The 5,425-nt window shown below is 60.2% G+C and overlaps 1 pseudogene; it reads left to right on the forward strand.

Moving 5' to 3' along the window:
• Window positions 1-422: 422 nt before the first annotated feature.
• On the forward strand, window positions 423-3,282 carry LOC118254397 (protocadherin alpha-2-like; annotated as a pseudogene).
• The last annotated feature ends 2,143 nt before the right edge of the window (window positions 3,283-5,425 follow it).

Below are 5,425 nucleotides of genomic sequence, written 5' to 3' on the forward strand. Positions count from 1 at the left end.
CAAGGAGGAGCGTCCGTCGGCGTGGTGCGTGCAGGGCTGGGAGCCGGTCGGTGTGCGGGGAGCGCCGTCTGGAGCGCAGCGCTGCGGGGCTGTTGCCCCCTCGTTAGCTGCTGCTGTCTCGGCCGTGCTGGGCTCGGTGTCGGCGCCGTCGCCGCGGTGTGTCCCGCGAGTGCCGGGGGTGTCCCGCGAGGCGGGGGCGGTGTCGCTGCCGTGCTGGCGGCGGCGGGCGCGAGTGAGGCGGCGGAGCACACGGTGTCGCTGCAGGCTCAGGAACGGCGCGGGGCGGCGGGAGGGCGGCTCCGCCCCGGGGCGGCGGGAAGGGCGGCTGTGCGCGCGGGGGGAGCGGCGCGGGGCGGGCAGGAGAGCGGCGGCGGCGGCGGCGGCGGGAGCCGTGCGGGGCGCGGGCGGCGGCGGCGGCGGCCATGTCGGTGTGCGTGCGGGCCGTGGTGCGGGTGCTGGTGCTGCAGGCGGCCTGGGCGCTGGGCGGCGGGCAGGTGCGCTACTCGGTGCCGGAGGAAGCCAAGGGCGGCACGGTGGTGGGGCGGCTGGCGCAGGACCTGGGCCTGGAGGCGGGCGAGGCGGAGGCGCGGCGGCTGCGGCTGGTGTCGCAGGGCCGGCGGGCGAGCGTGGAGGTGAGCGGGGCGAGCGGGGCGCTGGTGGTGAGCTCGCGGCTGACCGGGAGGAGCTGTGCGGGAAGAGCGCGCCCTGCGCCCTGCGCCTGGAGGTGCTGCTGGAGCGGCCGCTGCGCGTCTTCCACGTGGAGGTGGAGGTCACCGACATCAACGACAATGCCCCGCTCTTCCCCGCCGCTCTGGTGAACCTCAGTTTATCGGAAAACTCGACTCCCGGTTCCCGGTTCCCGCTGGAGGGCGCGTCGGATGCGGATATCGGAGCCAACGCGCAGCTCTCCTATACCCTCAGCCCCAGCGAGCACTTCGCCCTGGACGTGAAATCTTCGGATGATGGTAGGAAGTCGCTGTTCCTGGTGCTGACGAAAGGTCTGGACCGCGAGTCGCTGGCCGAGCACCGTCTGTTGCTGACGGCGAGTGACGGGGGCAGGCCGTCGCTGACGGGCACGGTGGAGCTGGTGGTGTCGGTGCTGGATGCGAACGACAACGCGCCCCAGTTCAACCAGTCGGTGTATAAAGTGCGTCTGCTGGAGAACGCGGCCGAGGGGACGTTGGTGGCGCAGGTGAGCGCCACCGACCCGGACGAGGGAATTAATCACGAATTTTCCTTTAGCATCGTCAGTTCAGTTCCTGCTGCCAAGAGAGATGTCTTTGGCATTGATCCGCAGACCGGAGAGATCCGTCTCCAGGGCACTCTGGACTTTGAAGAAGTGCGCTTTTTCGAATTACAAATCGCAGCGAGAGACAAGGGCGTTCCGCCATTGTCAGGACACTGCAGCGTGGAGCTGGAGGTGTTGGACGTGAACGACAACGCGCCCGAGGTGTGGGTGACGTCGCTGTCGGTCCGGTGGCCGAGGACGCGTCGTTGGGGACGGTGGTGGCGCTGCTGAGCGTGTCGGACCGGGACTCGGGGTCGAACGGGCGGGTGCGGTGCGCGGTGTGGCCGCCGTCGCCGTTCGGGCTGGTGGCGACGTTCGCGGGCTCGTACTCGCTGGTGCTGCGGGAGGCGCTGGACCGGGAGCGGGTGTCGGAGTACGAGGTGGAGGTGCGGGCGGAGGACGGCGGGGCGCCGCCGCTGCGCGCCAGCCGCGGGCTGCGGGTGCCGGTGTCGGACGTGAACGACAACGCGCCGGCGTTCGCGCAGGCCGTGTACACGGTGCTGGCGCGGGAGAACAACGCGGCGGGCGCGGAGCTGGCGCGGCTGTGGGCGCGGGACCCGGACGAGGCGGGCAACGGGCGCGTGAGCTACTCGGTGGCGGAGGGCGGCGCGGGCGCGGGGTCGGGGTCGGGGTGGCGTCCGGCGTCGAGCTACGTGTCGGTGGACGCGGAGAGCGGGCGGCTGTGGGCGCTGCAGCCCCTGGACTACGAGGAGCTGCAGGTGCTGCAGTTCGAGGTGCGGGCGGTGGACGCGGGCGAGCCGCCGCTGTGCGGCAACGCCACGGTGCAGCTCTTCGTGGTGGACGAGAACGACAACGCGCCGGCGCTGCTCCCGCCCGCCGGCGGCGGGCCGGGGCCCTGGGCTGCGGGCGAGGCGTCGGCGTCGGCGTCGGCTTCGGCGCCGGGGTCGCTGTGGGTGGGGGCGTGGGGGGGCGCCGGCGGGGCAGGTGGTGGCGAAGATCCGCGCGGTGGACGCGGACTCGGGCTACAACGCGTGGCTGCGCTACGAGCTGTGGGAGCCGCGGGGCAAGGGCCCGTTCCGCGTGGGGCTGTACAGCGGCGAGGTGAGCACGGCGCGGGCGCTGGAGGAGGCGGACGGCCCGCGGCAGCGGCTGCTGATCGTGGTGCGGGACCACGGGGAGCCGTCGCGCTCGGCCACGGCCACGCTGAGCGTGTCGCTGGTGGAGGGCGCCGAGGCGGCGCTGGCGGCGGCGGGGGCGGTGTCGGCGGGGGCGGGGCTGCGGCCGGCGGCGGGCGCGGAGGGCGGCGCGGCGGCGCGGCGGCGGCGGCGGCGGCGGCGACGAACGTGTGGCTGGTGGTGGCCATCTGCGCGGTGTCGAGCCTGTTCCTGCTGGCGGTGGTGCTGTACGGGGCGTCGCGCTGGGCGCCGCGGGCGGCCGTGCTGTCGGGGCCCGGTCCGGCGACGCTGGTGTGCGCCAGCGAGGTGGGCAGCTGGTCGTACTCGCAGCGCCAGAGCCGGAGCCTGTGCGTGGCGGACGGCGCGGGCAAGAGCGACCTGATGGTTTTCAGCCCCAACTGCCCGCCGCCGCCCGGCCCCGCGGCAGAAAACGGTTCTGCCGAGAAGGGACCTTCGCTCTCCCCATACTCTTCAGGCGTGGTAAGTTGCCCGTTGTTTTTTTTTTTTTTTTTTTTTCCCACTTCTGTTCTGTTTTCCGATGATATTCACGCACGTTGTTCATTAAGACGATGTGCTTGTGGAAGTAATTTTTCAAGGATTTTCATCACAACATGGCTTCTGCAAATCCTGTTGGTTACTGGTGTGTAGCATTTCTGTTCGAGACTGTTGTAGGGCTGCAGTCCAGGAAGAGTTGGTCCGGTGGTGACTGTGCAGCAGGCACTATTGAAAGCCCTTTAAGTAGCTGAATGCTGAGCCTACTGTTGTTGTTGTGTTGTGGTTTCTTCAGGTCCATTCTGGAAACCTCTTTTGTAGCTGGAAAACCAGAACACTCTTGGCCTCATGTTTTTGGACAAATGATGCTGTGAAGTCTTTTATCCATGTGGGATGTTGGAAAGTTATTGTACTGTCTGACACTGATATCATGATGTTTTTATCTCACTCTTTCACACCAGGGTTGTCATCTCACAGAATGAATACAGTGGCCATTGATGTTAGAGCTATTATGACATGTCTGTTCGAAAGAGAGTTGGTCATGTGGCATGTTGCACACTGGCCTGTTTTGATGTAATTTCAGTGAATCTGGAAGCGAATCTGCAAGATGGTCCCTGTGCATATGGGACCATTGGCAGGGTTTTGCAGGTTTCAGATCTGTCATTGCTGGGAAGGGTCTATGAAAGTTGGAGTGAGCATTGTGGTGAGAAGGGAAAGTGTGCCATCTGGCTGAGGTGAATGTGGCAATGGCACTGAATGGGACCTGGCCTTATTCTGAAGTGAACCGTGACCTTTGGTGAGAAGTCCCACTGCTTCAGGAAAAGGAAATCAATAGTCTGCATTGCATGCCACAACATAAGAAGGAGAGATGTCTACTTGTGTTGAAAACACACATTCCAGAATGGGGGATCAAGGGTGCCTAAAGCAAATCCTGAGGCAGCATGGTCTCAGAGTGTTCCTGGGCAAGACCCTTTGCCAGGCTCCAAGAGACACGAGTTGAAGGTCTTCCTATCTTGAGAACAGTATGTGGTGTTGAAATGTCCAGAATGTCACTTGAGGTATATGCCTTGTGAGAATTTTCACTGCATCAGTTGTGAATCTCTCTCTCTCCGCCGAGTTGTGTTGAACAAGATGGAGAAAAATCACTCATTGCAGAGAAGTGGACCAGGAAGTCGAGTGGGTGATTTCCCTCAATACAGGGATGCCTTGTAGTTGTGTGGAGGGCTGAAGTTGAGTTAGGTGATGTTGCAGAGGGCCTTGTCCTGTGCAAGTCAAAATATAATGGAGGAATTGAGTTTGACTCCCTCCCTATCCTGCTGTTGCATGGCTTCTGTGTAGAGCTGCAGTTGCTTGTGATCACCATGTCTCTGCTCTCAGCAAGGCATGCTGGTTTCCCCTGTCTTTTCCTATGCTTCTTGAAGATATATAAACTTTTCCACTCAGTTTACTACCAGAAAATCATTGTTAAAGAGGAAGATGCAGCAAAAATCATACAATATTTATCCCATTTTGAGCCTGCTGTTTGTGTAGTTGCAATACAGAGGTAGAAGAGCAGAGCACGAGGAAAGAGCAATAAACAGAGCAACAGAGAACTGGTTTTCTGCATCAGGCAAAGTGTTTTGTTTGACGACAGCTTCAGAGCATCTGACTGTGCCAGTTATATGGCTGTGCCAGTTCTGTGGTGACCGGCCTGTCCTGTGTCCTGGGAGTGCTGGTAGATGTGTTAGGATGGTTTCCTTGTGCCCAGCTCATGCTCGTTACAGCTGGGTGCAGTTGGTGGGCTGTCTGTTGCTCATGACACAGCGATGTTGGAGTCTTTCTACTTTTCACACAAGTCTTGTAATGGAATGGGAGATGGGAGAGCACCTTTGGTGTTCTACTCATTCCACTTCCACTGCATTGCTATTCCTTTTTATGGAATTGTGTGTAATCCCCTTACAATGGTTTTTTAACTGTTGCAAATATGTTGATCTCCTCAGCTCCTGGTTTGGAACTTCTTATGGAGGCTAGCTGTTCAGTATGTGATTTTTTTTTCTGATAGAACAAAATCAGTGCAGATTGTGCTTAGAGCTTTCATGACATGGGCTACCGAAATCCTGTGTGCAGCATTTCCACCTGAGATTGCTGAAGGAGTGTATGATATGAAAAGTGGTGGTGGTCCTGTAGGCACTATTTTTTCTCATTCAGTTCATACTCAAAACCTTTGTACTAAAACTGTTTTTAATGTTTGTTTGTTTGTTATTTGGTGGGTGGGGTGGTAATTCCCTAATGATGTTTTCTGAAGTTTTCCATCTGTGCTGGCATGCATCTAAGAGCTCCTCAGCTCCTGGTTTGGAAATACTGTCCTGGAGATCTGATTTCCCAGGGTGCAGGATAGAATATGCCAGAAGACGGCACAGAGAAGAGGCCTGGCACACTGTGCTCCTCAGCCAGGAGCCTCTCAGAATTCCCATAAATCCAGCTGTGAGCTCTTTCTGAGGATGAGAGGCAGCCAGTTATTCATGCTACC

Source organism: Cygnus atratus, unplaced genomic scaffold (genome assembly GCF_013377495.2).
Source record: "Cygnus atratus isolate AKBS03 ecotype Queensland, Australia unplaced genomic scaffold, CAtr_DNAZoo_HiC_assembly HiC_scaffold_81, whole genome shotgun sequence".
Classification (NCBI taxonomy): Eukaryota; Metazoa; Chordata; class Aves; order Anseriformes; family Anatidae; genus Cygnus; species Cygnus atratus.